Source organism: Coenobita brevimanus, chromosome 110 (genome assembly GCF_032717465.1).
Source record: "Coenobita brevimanus isolate Jiangsu-jjx chromosome 110, ASM3271746v2, whole genome shotgun sequence".
Taxonomy (NCBI): domain Eukaryota; kingdom Metazoa; phylum Arthropoda; class Malacostraca; order Decapoda; family Coenobitidae; genus Coenobita; species Coenobita brevimanus.
Window position 1 is genome coordinate 10,397,113 of NC_137063.1, and position 24,222 is coordinate 10,421,334.

Genomic DNA, 24,222 nt, shown 5'->3' on the forward strand with positions numbered 1-24,222 from the left:
ATGATGATCGCCATATTCACGTCGGATAATTACCTTGGCGGCCGTAATGGTTTCACGAATATTTTAACTTTCTTCAATACTTCACACTATCATTCTAATTTTTTGGCACTTGGCCTCTTAAGCATGACCTGCATGAATGGATCTGCTGGACATGAAGGGGCCTACAGGGACACAGAAAAGACAGCACTTTCTGGCTGATTTTCCACTGGTAAAAGCATTCATGGACACAACCTGAATCCCTCTGGCTGACCTAGGACCTGCAATAACTTAAACTCATAAAAAAAAAAAAGAACTAATATAGGTGAAGGCAAAATGAGAGGAATGAATATAAACATTTTTCAGTGGATGGGAGGGAACCGGATATTCACTGAACATAGCCTACCTAAAATTATCTAACTAGACATGAATGAATTATACTGACTTGGCTGAGGTTCAATCGATGAGAAGGGCCGGAATAAACTTCAGTGTTCCGAAGAAGCATAATCAGACCCGAAGTAGCACTAATGAACCTGATGGCCCTAAAATGACCTGAATTGACCTAATTGGGTCGGAATGGATGTGAAGTACGTGGGTAGCTTCATATGGTGTGACTGGTTCTGAAATGACCACGACTGGACCTGAAATTACCTGAATCTGATCAAGCTGAACTGGGCCACCTTAAGCGGCCTCCATGAATATACAGTAACTGAACTTGACTGGTCGTGAACTGCTCTGAACGGGTCTGAGCATAAGAGTGGTGTTGTCAGGACAATGGATACAGCAGTTTCTGAAGAAACATGGATGAACATGAGCTGACCCATTCGGCAGGAATTCAGGTAACTTGAATTGGACAATAGACAAGCTTATTCCAAAGCAGGTTATGAAAGAAATAGGTCATTTGGACCGTTGTTGTTGTTGTTCTGACAATAAAGCAATGCTAAAGATTAGGCTGTCAATTATGAGGAAGGAATGCAGGTATGTCTACGTAGTCGACCACCACGCCTGCTGCTTCCCCATTCCCCAAATAAAAAATATCATCCATAATGTCACTTACATCAATCCTTACCGAAAAGGATATGGATCATTTATTTAAAAAATGAACTAGGCCTACTTTACATTATAATAACTATTTTTATAATCCAAACCGTCGATCAGCAATTCACGGGAAGCCAAACAACCAAACAAATATCGCAGCAACTTCATCTACGTGGCGTCACAGCTGCTCAATAACAGTAACAGATGAACACATTAAACATAAACCACAAGGCCATGGCTAGTGTTGTATACACGGTACACACTACACCCTCCTGGCATACATGGGGATTGCATGTAACCCCCAATACACACACACACACACACACACACACACACACACACACACACACACACACACACTTCCTCCATCACAAAAACTACAACACCAGACATGCAACCAACCTCATCCTTGAAAAATAAAAAAAAATACCACGAAACGATCAATGACGTGGACTAGATAACAGGAAATGCAACCACGAAGAGTGAATAATATAAACCATATATTAAAACTTTATCCATATTGGCACGGGGGGGAGGGGTCGCAATAAATGGGTTGGAATGTTTACCTGAGAGAGAGAGAGAGAGAGAGAGACGGGGGGGGGGGGTATTTACTGGTAGTGGTGCTGGTACGATGCAATTAAAAATGGTGGTAATGCTGGTAGTGGTGGTAAATGTGCTGAACGTTGTAGTATAGGGGACGGAAGTGGTGGTGGTGGTGGCAGATATTCTCGTACCAAGTGTACTGTAATCGAGGGCAGGGTGCTGAGGAGAGGGTTGGTGCTATTTGTGGTAGCTAATGGTAGGTGCAGGTTACAATGCATTTCCTATAACCTGACAAAGATTCGCCGCCTCTTTCAGCTCAGTTAATGGCTAAGTGTGGTCAGGGTGGAGAGTCGGTTTCACTAATAACCAAGGAGGCTAATACTTGGCTTACAACTAAGGCTCGTTGAATATCATGTTACCACGACTTAAAAATTCAAGTTGTGGGAATGGTTCAGTTTCGTTAAGTGAGGCAAACCGACTATAATTACTACAGTCACAGTTACGTAAGTTACCTGAACAGGAGAGAAGACTTGTGGTAGCTGTTGTTGACGTCCCGATAGCAGTAGCACAAGTAGTAGTAGTAACAGCAGCAGTAATGGTAGCGGGCACTAGCATTAAAAGTCGTTGCTAAAACAGCAACAAAACCACTGTATAAAACTGTACCAGCACAACAGATCAAGAAAGTACCGATATCACTGTAGGACTCAAAAATTAGTCGCAGTAGTATTTATTAATGACTCAAAAACTGGTGGATTAAAAATTAAATATCGTGGGAGAAAATTGAGAGACAGAAAGAATGTACGCGAGGCAAGGGGAGGCACACGCACTGGCTGTAGCACACTGACTAGCGAGAGAGCGTGTCTTAAGCCTGCCTTCACCACCACCACTGCCACCCTCACGTCCCCCTCCCTTCAGCCCACCTGACACCCCATCCCTCCCTACCTCCACCTCCCCACATGCCATCTCCCCCCTCCCTCTATCCCACTGGCACACCTGGCCTCCCTCCCTCCCTCTCCTTCCTGACACCCTTACCTCCCTCCTTCCCTCTCCTGGCTCGCACCCCTTCCCTCCCTTCTATAGCGCTGCCAATGCACTCCCTCCCTCCCTTCCCAAATGCTACCTGGTGCAGCCTCGTCTTCCCTCCCCCTCCCGGTTGGCACCCCCTCCCTTTCCTCCAACAGCCTAACTAATTGCACTCTCACCATCCCTCTTCTTGTCGGCACCCCTTCCCTCCCACCTTTCCTTCCTCTCCTTGTCGGCACTCCTCTCCCCTCCCCTCCCTCCCTCCTTTCCTTGCCGGCAACTTCCTCCCTCCCTCTCTCCCAGTTTCTCCTTGCTGGCAACCTCCCCCTCTCCTTCTCCTTGATGGAAACCTCCCTCCCTCCCTCCCACTCCTTGACGGCAATCTCCCTCTCTCCCTCCCACTTCTTGACGGCTACCTCCCCCTCCCTCTCTCCCTCTCCTTGACGGCATCCTCCCCCGGCTCCCTCCATCCTTCCTGCAGGCACCCTCTCCCCCTCCCTCCCCCATCGCAAGCAGCCTCTCCCTCTCCCTCCCTGCTCCTTCTTTCTTGCTGGCAACCTCCATACCCTCTCTTCGTCTTTCTCTCTCTCTCTCTCTCTGATCACTCCTTTTTGTCTCGTCAGTCTACCTCCCTCCCCCACATTTACCTCACCCTTTTTTTTTTTAATCTTACTTTCGCTTCTCTCAGTTTTTTTATATCTTTCTTTACATCAGTTTTCAAATCACTCCACCCTCTCTCTCTCTCTCTGTCTTCCACTAACCTTCCTCCTTGCAGCTAATACTTCCTGTTTCCTAATACTGCATTCCTTCAACCCTACCTCCCTCACCACCACTCCCATCTTCCCTCCACCTTATTTCGTCATGCTTTCTTATCCTACTTCTCCCTCCTCTCCTGCTCTTTCCTCCTCCCCTCTTCTACGTCTTCTCTCTTTCCTTCTCTAACCCAAGTACAATCTTTGCCTTTTCTATCTTCCACCACATACCCTCCTGTTTCTCTGTCTGGCTGTCTGTCTGTCTCTATCCCTTTGTTATTTCTCTTTCCTTCCTTATCTCTCTCTCTTTCGCCTTCCAGTTTCCATTATCCAATTTGTCTCCTTCGTTTCTCTTCCTCGCTCTGTATTTCAGTTTCCGTCGTTCTTCCTCCCGTTCCTCTACCTCTTCTCAAATATCACTCCTCTAAGTCACGGCAGCTCTTCCTCACCATTTCTTTTCTTCCCTTCACTCTTTTTTTTTTTTTTTAATGCTTCAATTTCCTTTCGTCTGCTGTATTTCTCCCTATTTCCGTTCTCCTCAGGCTCCCTCAACATCACCTTTCCTTCTAGGTTACAACAGGCAATTCTTAACTTATTCACTGCCATGTCTTGTCCCTTCTATTAACACAAGACTTTACTCTGCTTAGGAGAGATGTTTCCGAACTGGAGATGTTTGATTACCGTACATCTTTCGTTAACCCCTACACTTTACGCTCAAACACAACGTCTAGAAACGGCAAAAATACTCTGAATATGTCACCACACTGAAGGGGTATATCTCTCTTTTCTCTTGTTTCCTTTCTTTTACCTTCCTTGCCCACCTTTACCTTTCCTCCTTTCCCCTCGTTGATTAATTTATTATTCGTTTCCATCCATGTGGAGAGCATGGAGGGTGAAAGACTGACGAAGAGAGTGTATGTGAGTGAGGTGGAGGGGGGAAGAGGGAGGGGGAGGTCGAGGATGAGATGGAGGGATGGGGTGGAGAGGTATAGGAGAGAGGGGGGTGTGAGTTGGGAGCAGGGCAGTGAAATGGCGGGGGACAGGGCGACCTGGAGGCGATTTGTTTGTGGCCACCCCAAACGGGATTAAGGCGTCTGGCAATAGATAGATAGATTGTTTCCATCTGCTTCCCTGGCTTCCTTTTTCCTCGACCTCTCTCTTCCATCTCTTCTTCCTCCTTTCCTACTGTCCCTTCCTTCATATTTCTCGCTTTTCTATTCTTTTCTCTTTCCCTCCATCACCCTTTCCACTTCACCCACACTTTTTCTCTCTCCTCTTTCTTCACCTCTGTTTCCACTATTTTTTCCCTTTTCCTGTCTTTCTTCACATTTTTCTTAGCTTTTTCTTCCCTCATTTATTCTCTTCCATGTCGTCATGTTTCCCTCCCCTCTCTCTCTCTCCCTTTTCTTTCCTTTCATTTTCCTCCCCGCTCGTCCTCTCCTCTCTCCCTTCACTTTTTTCTCTAATCCACTTTGTCCTCGTTTCCTTCTTTCGTATTTTTCGCAGTGTTCTCTCTCTTATCCTCTTATCCTTCAACTTTCTCGCCCCCCTTCCCCCCCCTCTCTCTCTATCCTTCCTTTACCTTAAAGCCGCCTCTTCTCAAAAATTAATCAACCCCTCCAACTCGAAGACATCCATTCTATTCTATTCTTCCTAACACCTGACGATTTTTTCAGGTTGGGGGAAAAGGCTACTAGTGAGGGGGTTAATTAAGGCTGGATTTACCCTCCCAAAGTTCGAAAAGCCTCTCCCAAGCTGAATAAAATTGTCTGGACAATGCAAGAATGAAAAAAATGCAAATATAAGTCACCTAATGGTAGGCTATAAACCCCCCATTCCTCCTCACACCTCCCTTCTCACCTCTCTCCTCCAGCACTTCACTTTTCTACAGCATTTCAATCTTCTCCAGGTCTTCCTTCTTGTATTACCTCTGCTCTTCATCCCTATTCTCCTCTCCTCCAGCATTTCACTTTCCTCCAGCCTCCCTTTTTAGTATGACCTCTGTTCAATCCTCCTCCTCATCCTCTCCTCTCCTGCATTTCACTTTCCTCCAGGTTCCTCTCAAGTATGACCTTTCTTCACCCCTTCTCCTCTTCATCCCCTTCTTCGGTCCTCTCCTCCTGCATGTCATTTCCCTTCATTTCATTTCCATCCAGCCTTCTCCTCTACAATGACCTCTCTTCCCCTCTCCTCATACCTTCGTCATCACATTCTTCTGTTCTTTCTCGTTTTATTGTAAATTTCATTTTGTCTTTTTAATTTTCTTTTTTATTACTGCATACAACTTACTCTTCATAACTGGTTTTCTGAAGCTACTACTATTATTATTATTTACTCTCTCTCTCTCTCTCTCTCTCTCTCTCCCTATTATTATTCTTTACTCTCTATTATTATTCCTTTCTCTCTCTCTCTCTCTCTCTCTCTCTCTCTCTCCAAGGTTAATTACTCCAATCTTTATTCTTCTTGCGTCCTTCCCTGTCGCATCCACTCTCCCCCCCACCACTCATCCAGTTCTCTCTCCCACTCCTCTCTCCACTTCTCTTTTCCACTCCTCCCTCTACCACTTCTTTCTTCCACTCTTCCATCCACCATTCTCTTCCCTCTGCTCTACCACGTCTCTCTTCCACTCGTCTCTCTACAACTCTTTCCTTTACCACTTCCTTCATCCACTCATCCCTTCACTTCTCTCCCACTCTTCCCTCCACCTCTTCCACTGTCCACTCACTCAATCCTACTTTCTCCATCCTGATTCCGTCTTCATAAATGCTTCTAATAAATATCTACGATGAAGCAGCCTCCATAACAGCGAATTATCATAAAAATCACGCTGTGCTCTTGTATTTTTCACTTGTTTAATCTCAGTCTGATTGTGATGTGTGTTCCGTATTGTCACAAATGCTACACGATGAATCATGTACACACTTTGCAGCCACACATCCCCTTCAGGTTCCGCCTTTCCTTTTCCCCCCCTCCCCCTCCTTCTCTATTTACTTACGCCCCCAACCTCTGCTTACGTCCCTCCCCCATCTTTGCCTTTCCCAACACCACCCCCTACCCCACCAACCACAACCTTTCACTCCCACTACCTTCCTCCCTCCACTCCCTCCCCTTCCTTCACCTCAACCCCTCCACATTTTCCCAACTCCATCTCTTCTGCCTTTTCCTCCCTCCACTTCCTCCCTCATCCCCCTCTTTCCACCCCTCCACCTCCTCTACCTTACCCTCTCCCTCTCTCCACTCTTCCCTTCGCTCCCTCCAGGCCTTACACCTTTTTCCTTCTCACCGCCCCCACCTACAACCCCCTCCCCTTCCCTTCCCCTACCTTCTTCCTTCCCGCTGGCCCTCCTTCCCTCCCTCCACACCACCCCTTCTACATTTTCCCTCCAACTCCGCCTTCCCTCCCTCACCCTCTGCTACCTTTTCTTTCTCATTACCCCTTCCCTTGCCCTAAACCTTCCTTCCTTTCCTCCACCTCCTCTACCTTTCCATGCCTCAACCCCGTCCTCATTTCCTCCCTCCCCTTCCACTACCTGTCCCCCTTCCATCCCCCCCCCCCGCCGACCACTACCCTCCACACGCCTGGACAAGGAAGTGGACTCAGTGACTAATATGCCAATTTTAAAGCTGACGTCACACCAGGAATAAACATTAGTATTTTTTTTTTTTCACTCTCCTTCTCTCTCTCTCCCCAAATAGCAGATTTTATCATGCACGAATATTTTATCTTGCACGAGTTTCATTCTCTCTCTCTCTCTCTCTCACATTTTAAACTCTTCCCTCTGTTCTTCAAACTTTTCCTACTTTAGTTTTTCACAGTCATCCTCCTCCATGTTTACTTTACTTTCTCTCTTCCTTTTCCTCCCCGTTCCCTCGCCGTCCTCCCTCTCTTCCTTCTCCTACCAATTTTCCTCTTCACTACACCATCTTCCCCTCATCCCTCCTTTACTAATTTTCACCTCAATAAACCCTTCCCCTCCCTAGCCTACTCAGCAAACTTCTTCCCTCTCTCCTCAATCTTTGCCTCCTCGAAATCTTTCATCCTCCCCCGCCCCCTCTCTCTCTCTACCTATCTATCTCTCAGCTAAACCATACTCCCCATCCTTTTTCCCTCCACTCTTCACACTTTTCCTACTTCACCCCTTATCATTCTCCTCCTCCTCCTCCTACGTTTCTTCACCTTCCTCCCTCTCTCCCTCTTCTCTCCTACAGCTCTTCCTCTCACATTATCTTTTTCTCTCCATCGTCCACTCAGCATACTGCCCTCCCTTTCCAAACTCATGCTACACCAAACCTCTTAACAATTCCCGATTTTTCCTCTCTCTCTCTCTCTCTCCCCGGACGATATTATACAGCTGAGAATGAGTCATAGGAGCCTATAATTATTAACCTCGCACTCCATCTTTCTGTATCTTCCTGTCAGTCACCCTAACCTTCACAAACCATCCCAATATACACCCTATCCCTCCCAAACCACCAATTCAATTCCTATCCCCCTTATCCTGACACCCCCTCCCTTATACTAACACCCCATTCCTCATTCAGACACTTCCCGTCCTTCATCCTGTTACTCTTATACTAACACTCCTTCCTTTCTTATCCTGACATCCCTCCCTTATCCTAACACCCCTTCCTTATCCTGACACCCCTTCCTTATCCTTACACTCCCTCCCTTCTGACAACCCTACTTTATCCTAGTACCCCTCCCTTATCCTGACGCCCTCTCCTTTATCCAAATACCCCTTCATTAACCTAGTACTCCGTCCCTTATCCTGCCCCTGTCCCCAGTACGACCATACAGCGACCCGGAAATATGAGGTGCATTGATCCAGGCCGTGATGGCGTGACGGAAGTTAATTCATTCACGCGTTGTATAACAGTCACCCTTTTCAAAGCCCCGTCCCTCCATGTAATGACTGTCTGTCCGTGCTATCTATTATTCACTCACTACGGTGTATACACTTTTTCATTACATTATGGGCTGCACTGATCTATATAGCAGTAAAAGGTTGATAATTTTTTTCGCTAGTAACACAGATTCATTTAAATATTTTCCCATTCCTTCACACTCCCAGGCCTCTTTAACTGACTCTCACACCAATATTTAACACTCTCAGGTTTCTATAACTCACTCTCACGCAAAAACACAGTTTGGTGTTAGCTGGAACAGAAACTAGAGTTGTTCACACCAAGCAAAGGTAACTGGTGCCAGTATTATCACACTCAGGTTTATATGCATCTCATCTGAATATAATCGTTCTTCATCACCAAGGTCCTTAGTTTCCTTCAGTAAGGAGGCTCTAACACCTCTTCCTCACCGATTTATTTTGGATCCGGCTGTTTAATATAATTTTGTACCTTACTTAAGCAGAATATGGCGATAGAGAATGATTTAAGCAACACATAAGACGAAAGTAACGAGTTCTAACTAGTCTGTACTAGTGTCCTATTCAAGTGTCAGGTTGCATAATCACTCGCAGTCACGCATACTCACCTTTGTGCTGTCTTACTCCTAATACAAGTGTTCACTGGCTTTTCAGTTCTTCCTGTCCGTAGGTAGCTTAACTTTCTGACAGCAGCAGATTCTGAAATAAAAATAAATCGTCAGACGTTAGTTGGATTAAATACAAAGTTCATAATAGCTACTAGGTTAATACGTATATTCTCACCAAAAATACTTAAAACTGGGCAAGATGGAAGTGAGAACGAGCAGTATGGAGTTTACTGTTAATCCTCGGAATGGCTGTTGTGTCACAATGAGTGACCTAAATTACGCCATTATTGCTGGAACAATACAACCCAGGTAGCTGTCCTCAGATTCTTCGTTCATTTTACCAATCTGCAGTGCAGTCACAGCGTTCGAGGCGTTTTATGTTAAAGTGTACATAGACACAAGGTAACTTATTCTTTTTATTTTCATTTATACATCTTTATTTCTTTATTTTTTTGCTGTGGATGACATCCCTGAGCTGAGTAAAATCGTGTAAGTTAAGCCAGGAAATAACAGCGAGTTCCTATTTTGCATCAAGTGGGTTAATTCCTTCGGTCCAGTGACGTATTTTTCAGCTTATTCTTGCCACCACCTGACGATTTTACCCAAACTTTCAACGACCTCTTTAATACTATGAATGATGAAGGCTTTATCTATCCTCTGCAGATAAAAAAATTTCCCCTCACACCGAATAAAACCGTCTGGTATCAGAAAGAACAATATAAAAAGTATGTCATTGGCCTGAGGGGATTAATCAGGATGAATCTTCCTCAGCCTGTCCTTCCCTCTGCCCTATGATCCCCAGTCACTTAGCACCTTCGGCTCAGCAAAGGGTCCGTATTCTCGTCGGTTAAAGCAGTTCCCTAACACTTCTTCCTAAGCGATTTTGAAGCTTATTACGCCTTACTATCCTCTCCTTTGTTATAAGCTGCATAAATAATATACAAAAGGATAGTAACCAGCCGTTTCCCACATTAAACGGCTAAACAAGTGAATGCGGATCCAGGATACATTTTTGTAGTTGTTATCATTGGTACAACTGGACGAGTAGCCTATATTTAGTTTAGGAAAGTACTTTCATGGTGACCGGGCTTAGAATGGCTACGGCTAACCTTTAATACCATCTCAGAAAGTCTCTCCGTACCTAAACAAACTGCCTGGTGACAGCAGGCTAAAAATGGGAAATAATTCCCCGGGCTAGACCATGATAGATCATACGGCAGCTAGTTGAGGGAGAGAGCGCTACTTCTCCCAGCAGAGCAGCTACTCCAGCGAGGCGCGAACTCTCGACTCTGCGATCTCGAGCCAAGCGCTCTACCACTGAGCCACCCTCAGGTTAAAAAAGAAAACTACGTCCTCGGGCTGAAGGTATTAAACGCAATGCATCATAGCAACTCAATGAACGACTTAGATTAAGGTTTTTGTTCAGCTTTATTTGGAAAGAAAAACTTTTGCATGCTGTTAAACGCCGAAGCATTCTCTCCGCACTAAAAATAAAAACTTCCCTCACACGGAGCGGACTTACCTGGATTGCTCCACACGAGTAAAACATGACTCATCTATTCACGCGGACTGTACATTTCTGTTCCTTCCTCCACAGACAACCACAAGGCTAAACGATCCTTCTCGCCTACATTGTCTTCCTTATTCATTCGCACCTCACAAATGATTCTCTAAAGTTCTTGCTACTTTACATGAATTCCGAGGCGCGCGCGCACACACACACACACACACACACACACACACACACACACACACACACACACACACACACACACACACACACACGGGCGCGCGCTTTAAAATCATACAACGTACTGTACAGGCAAGGCAAACTGGTAACAAATACACATATCTCCTATTACCGGTATCCCATGTGGAGGTAGAGGCCCTAGGTATGGCCGCCATAGCCCGGAACATTTTATCATATGTTACTGATCTACAGCCTGTTGGTATCACATAATTAAAGAACCTCCAGGCGTCTCTTGGGCAACCGAACAAATGCAACCGCGACACATGACCTTCAAACCAGACTAGCGCTTTAAATCCTTACACCACCAACAGCCTTGTTGTGCAGGAATTTTTAACAATACAGTATTTACGACTTTAATTGGTGAAATATGATCAAATTCATGCCGTTATCAATCTAAACAGCCTACACAAAAAAAATTCTGAACAGCGTCGGGTGAAACTCAAAACATACTGAAAATTAACCACTTCAATTTGATTTTTTTAAATTTCCTTTAGTATCTCTAGGTGATTCTATTCAGCTAAAGAGATTTTTCGATCTAAACGGGATAGACACAGCCCTCCAAAGCTAAACAACGTCATGTAGTGGCAGCAAGAATCGAGCATACGCCATAAGATTGCACTGTCGAAGTGTCGCCATAGCCGACCTGTACTTGAAGTGGTGTAATGACTAACTTCTGGATCCGTATTCAAGTCAGTTAAGGAAATTCCCTAACACCTCTCCTTTGCAATTTATTTTTGAATACGGATAGTTAATATCAAGTTGCATGTTGTTTATGATGAGTGTGGCGTTATGTGAATAACTTTACATGACAAAGAAGAGGATAGTATGGAGTAACACGCACAATACATCGCTTAAGAAGAGGTGGTAGGAAGCTTCCTTAACCGACGAGAATAAGGGCCTTGGTGCAGCCTATACAGAAAAGATTCGACGGTGCATGGGTTACCACATCTACCTCGCAACTGTTAGAGTCCAGATTCGATAATCGGAAGGGTCAGACTCTTGAGCACATTTTGTTTCCCCTTTCTTCACCTGCAGTACAACTTGGGATCTGGATATAAAACGGATTTCTGCATATCCTATTTTACGGGGAGATTGGAATTTTGCAAAATTCGACCGTCTGCCTTTATTATCCTCGTGGAGTCAATACATATCAATCTAAGCCTTCTTGTATGATCTACATATTTGCCGTATATGCACCAATATTAATGTACAGCCTACTGTGCCAAAGCTTCCACTTCATATATACATCATGTCTGCCACCTTCCTACCAGATGCATTTATCAGAGGGACCCATTTATGGGTTGAGAAACATACCAGCTCTTTCTCAGCTAGGGAAAATCTGCTTGCAGAGGTGAAATTTTAGGCGAACTCTCCCAGACTGTATATTCGGTGAACAATACTAGGGTATATATACCGGGTACCCATTGTACTCTAACGAGGCCTAAAATTTCCACCTTTCCACCCTGAATTCTGACCTGTAACGAGATTAACACTAGTCGTGAGAAAGTACTAAGGGAAAGATGTTGAACCATTGCACTATCTTTTTTTTTTTTTCTTTTGCCGGTGAGCTAAATGAAATAAGCTGCAAAAGGACAAAATCTGGGCCAAGTTAAGGTAAAAGATACATAACATTCGTACACCTGGCACACCCCCACCAAACAGGTCCCTCGTTACACGCCCTCAAAATCTCTATTGGGTTGGAACTCACGCCACTACTGCCAACAGAGTCCATAATCCCGGCACCCGCCACTGCACTGCCACCCTTACCGTTCCTGAAGGCCTTTGCACTTACCGCGGTTTGTGTAAAATACCGCAGTCTGCCAAAATTACCGTAAATTATGTCCATATTGCCGTAGCCTCGTTTGCTTGGTATTACGTAGCTGAGTTTGGCAAAAAGACGGAGCTATGCTTGGGCCTGTCTGCATAAAATAATAGTTACCGTACTCCTTTTGCCTTAACCTGGCCTAGATTTTCGTCATTTTGCAGCTTATTTCACTTAGGTCAATAAAAGAAAAAAGACGGTACTACGGCTTTACAACATTTCCACAGTACTTCCTCGTGATTATCATATTTTAGTGCAAATCCACCCTTACAAATCAACATTCCAGATAAAGAGAGGGCAATTTTAGGTCAGCCTGGAGTAAAAGCAGAACGGTACAGTATAGTCTAGTCTGCCTATCTACCATACTATAAAATAGTGAAGTTCACCTAATACTGTAAACAAACTATAACCCCTAAGTTTAGCCTGAAAAATACTCCAATACCGTATCCTCCAAATTCCACACCTTTGTCAAAGGTCGTTGGAAATAAAGCTACTTTGGTTGTTATGGTAGAATCGTAACTGCAACAGATTATACAAGGTGCACTGCAGGACCAAACTTTCTTCTCGGAGGGAGTGACAACCAAAATTAATCCTTGCCAATGCTGAACAAGTACGAAGTGAGAAGTGGAGTCTAGAGAAAGCAATAAATGTGTGTGTGTGTGTGTGTGTGTGTGTGTGTAATTCACCGGGTCGCCGGGTCGGTCAGGATCACTTGATGGTCGTGATCGTCAGCTTTTACCCTCCCGGAAGGGAGCTGAGAGCTCATATAGTCCGATCTAAGGGCAAGGCTGTGACCTTCACACAAGCACACACCCGTCCCCTTGCTCAAGGGGGGCAGTAACCACCCACTTCGTCAGTGAAACTTTTCGCAACCTGAGCGAGGCGCGAACTTCCGTCCACCAGTTGGCAAGCGAGAACGTTACCACTGCACCAGCGAGCGGTGTGTGTGTGTGTGTGTGTGTGTGTGTGTGTGTGTGTGTATTTAGCATCGGTATGAACTGCCAAGATATACAGTAAACATACACATGTATTGTAAATGAGATGGCATACTACCAGCACCCACTTTACACATCTAACAGGGATATCGAACCCTATAATCATGACTCATCATATCGCTACCAACCAGACATCTTGGCTGCAGGTAAAACTTGCTACCTTGAATAAGCTACCGGTACGCTTGATCTGTCTAAAACACTGCAGTTTCGGCCTCAAGATATACTACTGACTTACTGATTCTGCTAAACACGGTGCTCTTGCCACTATCAAACACTGTAATCTATGGTCCTAAACTATTACACCCTTGCCTCGTGAAGAACTGTGGGCTTATTCTACGGGAAATACAGGATCTCTTAAAAAAAAAAAAAAGTTACGGCTCAATTTACCGGTACCATATACACCGGTACTCCTGGCTAGTCTGTCAAAAATACTTACGCGTACCGATAACCACTGTAGTCTGTTTAACTGCTTTACAATGCATGGGTCTCGCAAAGCCTAATAAAATACTTTAGGAGTGTCAAACAGTCAAACTACAGTTGAAAAATATCGAATGGAAAAATTATAAGAACTTTTCTACCTCCTAAAGTATGAGGTCTTTCCTTAGTTGAATATATATATACAGTCTGGTAAGGCAAATACACGATTACAAAGAAAAATACCTAAAGCGGGTGAATGAGTTTAAATATTGTACGGGGACCAAATTTGTACCACTTCACCTCTCTAAAGGCTACAGCGAATCTTCCAGAACTTCCACATGTGCAAAGATAGAGCGCAAAATTTACCCTGGCACCCAGCCGACATCAATATGGTAAACATGCCTGCCATCAGCGTCACACTTGGTACACGTGTGTGTGTGTGTGTGTGTGTGTGTGTGTGTGTGTGTGTGTGTGTGTGTGTGTGTGTGTGTGTGTGTGTGTGTGTGTGTGTGTGTGTGTGTGTGTGTGTGTGTGTGTGTGTGTGTGTGTGTGTGTGTGTGTGTGTGTGTGTGTGTGTGTGTGTGTGTGTGTGTGTGTGTGTGCGAGAGAGAGAAAGAGTGCATGTGCGAGCGAGCGCCCCACAATAAGGCACTATAAGGTACTTCAATTATTGAGCTACGGTACCGTACTGAGTTTTACTAAGACATACGCCTAGTCATCTACAAGGGGCTGTACACTTCCCTTCAAACAGGTACTGAAAAGCTTGGAGAAATGCAGTGCTTGACACACAGAATTAGCAGCTGGTGATAATTTCCACCTCGAGACATACTTGGCAAGTTTCATTTACACCTAACAAAACCCGCAAGATGAAAGTTTTAACACAACACATCCTGTAAGAGGTCATAGACTTTTTACCTAACGAATGTTAATCTGGCATGGCTGACACGTGGGAAAGACGTCCGCATACGATACACTACACAAGGAGGATATGGTAGCTCTGTGCTGTACAAGGCCAAAGCGCTCAAACTACCTAACCTCAAACCACTCCCTGTCACGCTGAATGAAAGGGTGTGCTTCAAGGACTCTAATAATAATTCACAGTTTTTTAAAATACACTATTCAGTATCCTCTCCCCACTAAAGGCCCTTCCTTCCAAGGACCACTAAAATACGGGGTAGCTTTGTCCAGATCCACGTCAGGTAGATCAACAACTAACTAAACGAAAACCCTGTCGCACCGATACGTCCTTGAGAAACCAGCTTTACTTGAACATGAATCTGCAGGCTGCCCTTAAATCTTATGAAATTCAAAAGGAATGGCTTTCGGGACTGGTGCCCATTCCTTTGCCATAAGCACTGCAAAAGATTTAAGATTTTTTTTTTTCTGTACTCAAGGCAGATTTGACAGATCCCTAAGGTCCTGCACATTCAAAAGTCAACACTTCTGCATAAATACCCACCACCCACAATCAACACATGCATTTAACCTTGGACTCTTGAGAGAGAGAGAGAGAGAGAGAATATTAAATAGTGCTAACCTTGACTTGCGCCCTTGTGAGAAATATTAATCTACTCTGAATAAATACAGTAGTTGTAGCTATATTAACGCTAATATTTTTCCTTCGTTAAATTTTCACTGGGATCATGTCAAACTCATGATGCACATTAAAACTACTAATTTACGATACTACCATTACGTGCATATAGCCTATATATATATATATATATATATATATATATATATATATATATATATATATATATATATATATATATATATATATATCACACACACACACACACACACACACACACACACACAGTACACCGCAGGGAAAAGGAAACAAGAAACATCCCAGGTGCTCTTATTATATCGATACCTTCAGGGGATGTGAATACAGGAAAGCGCTCGGGACGATGGATTACTTCACATTTCCGTTTCCCTACAGATATCAGCGTATCTATGAATCACGTACAACCCCGTGACTTACACACACACACACACACACACACATACAGCATGTGTGCATGAGTCCTTGCGTGCGTGTTTTTGTTTGTGCGGTTCATAATTTCAAATTTATGCCCTGTATTATAACTCTCTCTCTCTCTCTCTCTCTCTCTCTCTCTCTCTCAAACACTAATAAAACCATATGACAGGATGTACCGGCCGCACACACAGCATGACACAGCACCGACACACACACACACACACACACACACACACACACACACAAATGCGCGCGCGCTCAAATAATCATCCATCTCCATTTATCTCCTCGTTCTCGATGACTCATCCGCCCATCCATCCACCCTATCCCTTCTCGCTTCATTCTTATAACCTTACCCCCCCGTCCATCCACCCTGTTCCCACACCTGCCACCTGATTCAGGTAACTTCATCCATCCATCCATCCAGCCTGTTCCTTCTCATTCACATTGGCAAGTTTCCATCCATCAATTCATCACATTCCTTCTTTTTTTTTTTTTTATGTTAGCAACCATCCATCCATCATATTCCTTCTCTTCATTCACGTTACGAACCATCCATCGATCCATTACTTTCCTTCTCTTCATTCATGTTACCAGCCATCCAACCATCACATTCTTTCTCTTCATTCATGGTAGCAATCATCCAACCATCCATCATATTCCTACTCTTTATTCATGTTAGCAACCATCCATCCATCATATTTCTTCTCTTCATTCATGTTACCAACCATCCATCCATCATATTGCTGCTCTTCATGCTACCAACCATCCTTCATTCTGTTCTCTTTCCTCATTCACGTTATTTTATCCAACCACACATCCATCACATTCCTTGTCTTTGTTCATGACACACCATTCTCCAATCCATCCATCCAACCATTCATTTCTCCTCTTCGTTCACCCATTTTAACAATTCATTTATCAATCCATTCACTTCTATTTCGTCCACTCATTTTAATAATTCATCCATCTATCCGATCATTTCACCTATTCGTTTACACATTTAAACAGCCCTTCCATCCAATCATCCATCCATTTTTCATCTTCGTTCACGCATTTCAACAATTCAATTATCCCTTCCTGAATCTCTATCCATCCATAGTTCCTCATTACCATTAATCTCTCCTAAGCCAAATTAATACATATGGCGGTGCAAGAAATCATAAAAAAAAAGTTTCATCGCCCTGGAAGTACTCTAGGCGATTTTTTTTTTTTCGTCTAATTACAGTAGTGTCTTAACCCATTCACAACGAAGACATTTTCAGTTTTATCTTTGCTGCCGCTAAACGTTAGTAATCGGAAGAAACGTTTGGCAGTGAAGTCGTCGAAATGAAAGGGTTAACCCCGTTATATTTATGGTGTAGTTTATGTTCTGCTGAAGAGGGACGCCATCATGTCCTGGCCGATATAGTCGGGTGGCCTGCCTGGTTATACAAACATCCCTTAGCTGCCTCCCTGTCCCCCAGAAGGATGGTGGACTCCAGAAGGGCAACTTAAGCCTGTATTCCAAAGGGTTCACATTTCGGTTGAACCTGGGACTACAACTACTACTACGGTATTATTACTGCTATCACCAGAAGATTTTAATTCAGCTCTCGAGACAGTTTTCGAAATCAAAAAGTTAGATAAGCGTTCGTTATCACCTTCACAACAACAGGTATGTCGTTAACTTAATAAAATCGTCTGATGGAAGCAAGAATAAAGTAGTATGTCGTCGGGCTAAAGAGGTTGAGCTGAAGGTAACTGTGTGGTGGTACCAGTAACAAGAATAATTTAAGTCCATACACTCACATTTTAACAGAACACACGCAGCTAACCATCCACGAACGGTAAGTCTCAAACCATCCAATCTGGTCTCTACTGTATATTTCCAACTTTAACCCGTTCACTCCATGCACGTCTATTATAATGGTACCGGTACTTTATTCTCGGTACCTGGAGTCGATTTTATTTTGCCAAGGGGTGATTTTTCGAACTGTGGGGGAGGGGGTTTAATATAGCCTTCACAAACCATTAAGAACAATGAAATCGTTCGGAGACAGCACGAATAAACTAGAACAGAACGTCATCGCAGTGAATGGGTAACCCAACCATGCGTTCATCGATCTACATTGATCTCAGTCCATCGATTCACACCATGACCAACCAGCCTACCCCGCCCCCCACCTATCCATCCACTCACCTAGGCTATGCTGCAACGCCACCTCCATCCATCTATTCATATCTCAGCTAACCATCCCACCATCTTCCCCTAACTTCAGTCTGTCCATCCATATCTTAACCAGCCTACCTACCCTCTTTTCTATCCACAAGTCTCCTAGCTATTCCGGTACTTGTATTTCCACCTCCATCCACCCATTCCTATCCCAGCCAACCAAGCCTCTTAGGCCTGCATTCTCGTCGCTTAAGAAGACTCCCTAACATCTTTTCCTAGACAACTTATTTTACTTATTACACTCCACTGTCCATCCCCATATTACATAAATCATTGTAATATCGCCATACTGTGCACAGATAACGTGCAAAAGGATATTAACCTGCAGCATCCGAAAATAACTTGCCGAGGAAGAGGTGTTAGGGAGCCTCCTTAGCCAACACGACTACAGGCCCTACGCTTTACTCATCCATCCACTCACCTTCCCTCCTATGTCAGTCCACGTAAATCTCATATAAAGTTCTAACATACCCACCGCCTCAACCCTCTATCAGTCCAGTTACCAATACCTCTGTTTTAATAATCCACTCATCTTTTAACCAATCTCTTCGTAGTGTCGACTCTGGAAATGGAATTCATAACTCAACATGTTTCCTTAGGTCCAGCCGTCCTCTTAGCCTACGCACCCCAGATGGCGTCACTCAATTTCCCATATCACCGTTTGAGTGCTTATACGCGTTTATGCAAAATAATGCTCGGGGTTGTCTCGTTCAGTAATCTATGGTGTGATGCTAACAATAAGAACAACAGGATTCCTTTTATAAGACGTCTATGGGTAATGTGCATCAGCCTTCTCAAAAGCGTTAGGCTGACGAAATTGAAAGTATTTCCCTGCCCCAGCCGGGATCAAACTCACGATCAATAGCCCATTCCTCAAGCAATGAACCACCACCTCCCTTTCCTACCCTTTATCCGCCCATCTACCGACACATCCAGTCGCACACCCATTAACCAAAAATATCTCCAACCTTCTCCATCCCAATTTATCTTAGCGCCCAACCCCATTTTTCCATCCACACATCCAATCACTACTTAATACCTTCAATTCCATCCATTCCTTCGAATTCCACTCTGCAATTCTATCCATCCACCGACATATTCAAAAACAATTCATTCGATTAACTAAGGATGTCTTCAAATCTATCGATCCCTTCATACTTCACATTCCATCTCCAGCCACACATCCTGTCGCCAAAAAATGTCTCCACCTTTATCTATCCCTTCACATACCATCTTCCATCTACATTCATCCACCCACACATCCAATCACCGAACATATCTCCAGCCCTATCCACCTCTCCGTGTCCCACCTTCCTATTCTACCCAGTCAGCTACACACCCCACCGCACATCCTAGGCAGCCCGGCGGACGGATGGGAGGTTGGGCCCGACTCTTATCATCACCAGCCACTGATAACACCAACATTAGCATCCCTTGTTTACACTGCCATAGATTACCACATGTGTAACTGTGTGTGTGTGTGTGTGTGTGTGTGTGTGTGTGTGTGTGTGTGTGTGTGTGTGTGTGTGTGTGTGTTTACCTAGCTGCAGTGGTTATACAATATTTACGCTAAGCTCGTGTTGTTCTGACTCCATGTACTTTCATCTAATTTATTTTACTTTCATTCAATCTATTAAACTTTTATCTAGCCTAATCTATTTACCCTGGAGAGAGAGAGAGAGAGAGAGAGAGAGAGAGGGGGGAGTCAAAAGCAGAGGAATAGAATGCAAAAAATGTAAATGAAAAAAGCACGTGGAGGAGTAAAGTTTGAGAGCTGGGGAGGAAAAATGTCAAAGCACAGACAACTTAGGCCCCCAAAGCGGCAAACTTCTCACTCAACTTGTCCGCCCCGCTCACTCCCTCACTTTCTCACACTCACTTTCACTGCTCATCACCATCATCATCTCATCCTTCACAAAGTGCATTATACCCATGAACGCAAGCACAAAAGACTGAAACACACACACACACACACACACACACACACACACACACACACACACACAATGCAGGCGAACAGGTAGGCTATGCACTATCATAGCCTAAATCACTATCCCTCTCTCTGATCTACAGACCACACTCATACACTACACCCAGCTTACCTACAGCGCACGCACGCACACACACACACACACACACACACACACACACACACACACACACACACACACACACACACACACACACACAAGTGCAGGCAAGCAGGTATACACTATCATAAAACCATTACCCCCTTTCAGATACATCACACTCATACACAGCTTTCCTAGAAAACACCCACACACACACACACACACACACACACACACACACACACACACACACACACACACACACACAAATGCAGGCAAGCAGGTATACACTATCACAAAATCGTTACCCCTCTCTGATATACAGACCACGCTCATACAAAGCTTACCTACAGCACACACACACACACACACACACACACACACACACACACACACACACACACACACACACACACAAACACACACAGGCACGTGATCCCCAGCTGACGTAGCGAGTTTTAATATCAGTGTTTGTGGTGGTGAGGTGGCGGGTTTTATTGCTTCTTAACTCCTTTGACAGCTTTTTTTTCCTTCACTTCCTTCTTTATCCGGTATTTTTTACAACTCTCCCTCTTTCTGTGTGTGTGTGTGTGTGTGTGTGTGTGTGTGTGTGTGTGTGTGTGTGTGTGTAATTTTTTTCACCGGGTCGGTCAGGATCACTTGATGGTCGTGATCGTCAGCTTTTACCCTCCCGGAAGGGAGCTGAGAGCTCATATAGTCCGATCTAAGGGCAAGGCTGTGACCTTCACACATGCACACACCCGTCCTCTTGCTCAAGGGGGACAGTAACCACCCACTTCGTCAGTGAAACTTCGCAACCTGAGCGAGGCGCGAACTCCCGTCCACCAGTTGGCAAGCGGGAACGTTACCTGTGTGTGTGTGTGTGTGTGTGTGTGTGTGTGTGTGTGTGTGTGTGTGTGTGTGTGTGTGTGTGTGTGTGTGTGTGTGTGTGTGTGTGCGTATATACGGGAATTTGTGCCTTTAAATATACCGGGCATCTACAAATGTCTTCGTATATGCAACATACACGTCCATCCTGTATAGACCATTTTTACATATAAACTTTAACGAAACCTACACTTTATGCTCTACGCCCGTAATAATATATAAATGTATGCGTAGTCAAGGTTTACTTTTACTCTACGTCTACCAAGTTCATTCATTAGCCTACTACTTTCTGCCTGTTCAGTAAAATATCCTTCAGTTTTCAGTTCTGCAAGATGTTTTTTCTACTTACTTGCACTACTGAAGGGTTTGGAGGGTGGGGGAGACTTCTGCTATTGTTTATTACCTTTTTCTAGCACCTGTATGACTAGGGCATAATTAAAATCGGTATTATTTAAGTCCAGACCGCCACGTTGGGACCATAACGTATGTGTGGTTTGTGTATCTACGTGTGCTCTCTCTCTCTCTCTCTCTCTCTCTCTCTCTCAAAAACAACTCATACTCTTATTAATTATCGATAATCATTCCAACCATATCCATTCATCATTCCTAAACCGAAAAATATTATTGAAATCCGCAAAATATGAAAAGGGCAATAATAATTATATGGCGTATGCGGGTAATATATCAAGCGAGAATGTGAGCATAAATCGTATATAAAATCGGAGATAGACTAAATGATAAACACACACACACACACACACACACACACACACACACACACACACACACACACACACACACACGGGTAATGTGATTAAGTATTACATAAAAGGAAACCAGAAAGAGAGAGAGAGCGAGAGAGAGAGAGAGAGAGAGAGAGGATCAATAGACCCGCTCTCTCCCTCAGTCACAGTAGTAGTAGCAAAGGGCCATATCTGGGTCACCGTCCAACACTATGAGAAGGAGGCAAGTAAACAAAATCGGACGAAAGGAAAGAAGAAACAAGTTGATAAAAAAGAAAAAAAAAAAAAACAGCGGAAGAAAAGGACCAAAGAAAAAATAATAAACACAAAGAAACGAAGGCAGGAAAGACCGAAAGAAAATAAAGACAAAGGAAGGACCGAAAGAAAAATAAGAATAAAACAAAGAAAGGACCGAAGGAAAAACAATAAAAGAGGACCAAAGGAAAAACAAATAAAAACAAAGGAAGGGAGGAAGGAAGGACCGAAAGAAAAAACAGAAGATAAACAAATAAAAGAAGGAAGGCACGAAGAAAAGAAAAACACCGGAATACAAAGGAAGGACCGAAGGAAAAACAATTCAAACAAAGAACAGAAGGAAAAACAGAAGAGAAACAAAGGAAGGAAGGAAGGAAGGACCGAAAGAAAAACGCGATAGAAAGGAAGGAAGGAAGGAAGAACAAAGAAGGATAGGAAGGAAAAGGGGGAAAAATGGATGGGGTGAAGGAGGGAAGGGGAGAATGCATTATAGAGGAAAAGGGGGAGAATGAAATTAGAGGAACGAGAGAAGGAAGAGAAAGAAGGAAGAAAATACAGGGGAGAAGGACGAATGGGGAGGGGGGAAGGAAAAGTGAAAAAAAGGAAAGTGAGAAAGGAGCGTAGAGGGGGAACGAGGGAAGAAAGAGAAGAATGGAGGATGATGGAATAGGGAAGGAGGAAGGGAGGAATCTGAGAATACAAAAAAAAAGGGGGGGGAGGGGTGCGTAAGAAGAAAAGGAAAGGGAGAATACAGAAAGAGTGGGATGGAAGGGGGAATGAAGATAAGCGGGATGACGATGAAAAAAGGAATGAAAGAAAAGAAGGAGAAAAGGGGAGAAAGTGAGGGGGGGGGGGGAAGAAGGGAGAAGAAGGGATAGGAAGACAGAAAATATGAACCGGTAGTCAAGAAGGGACAGGAGGGGAAAAGGAGAGAAGGAACGAAGCGAAAGGGAACAAGGAAATAAGGGAGACGCAGGCAGTGGAAAAAAAAAAAAAGGAAGCGAAGTAGTAAAGGGCGGGAAGAAGGAACTGGAGGAGATAACAAGGAAAGGGAAGGGAGAAGGACAGGGAGGGATGAAGGAATCAGAGGGAAGAAGGAAAGGGAGGGAACAAGGAATGAGACGGAACAAGTAGATGCAAAGACAAGGAGGATCAGACAGAGAGGGAACAAAGAAAGAGAAGGAATAAAGAAAACACAGAGAAATGGAAGGTATAAAGAAAGGGAAGAAACAACAAGGAAAGGGATGGGTGAAGGAAGTGGAGTGGACAACAGTAAAGGGAGGGAACAAGAGCTGGAAGAGAAGGCAAGGAAGAAGAAAAAGGATAAAGGGGGCACGGAAAAGGCGAGAAAAATATAAGGAGACAAAAATGGAAAGGGGAGGGGAGAGAAAACACAGACAAAGAAAACTGGGAATGGAGGAAGGTGGAAAAATGGAAGGTGGGGGAAGAGGGAGGCCGAATAAAAGGAACGGGGGAGAAAGCCACGGACGGAAGAAAAACCGAGAATGATGATGTTAATAAAGAAAACAAAAATGAACTGAAGAACTGAACAAAAGGACGAGAAGAAAATAAGGGAGTTGATAACATCACATGAAAGAGACAAAATAAGAAAGGTAACTAAGGAACAAGAGTAATGAAAACAATGAGGAAATATGAAAACGCAGGTACGTAGGATAAAACTGGAGAGAGAGAGAGAGAGAGAGAGAGAGAGAGAGAGAGAGAGAGAGAGAGAGAGAGAGAGAGAGAGGAATAATGAAAATTAGGTCAGACGTCTGGTACCTTACGGAGTATCGACAGACCCAGCACAGCACCAGAGCACAGTACACTGCTACAGCCTAGTCAGGGACAAATGTTCGCCTACTATTCCACTGCATATTCTTAACACTCGTATAATGTTCCTCGTTTTCCATCCTGATGCATCATATCCGAGAGAATCATCTATGGACAGACGAAAAAAACATGTCTCTCGGGAATAACTGCCAATAAAGGTAACAGACACGGAAGAGGGGAAATATTAGGGAAACTTTTTGTCTCAGACTGTATAATACACATTCCACAGGCACTGGCAGTCTTTCCATCTAACATACAACAAAATCTCTCAAGGTGCAACAAACCCTTACCCGTACTAAGGTCACAAACACATCCCTAGGCTTACTTCATTCACTCACATAACCATACATCTACAAACATCCCTGCCACGCACTGACTAAATCACAAACCACATCCATCGATACACGCAACTACTGTACACTTTA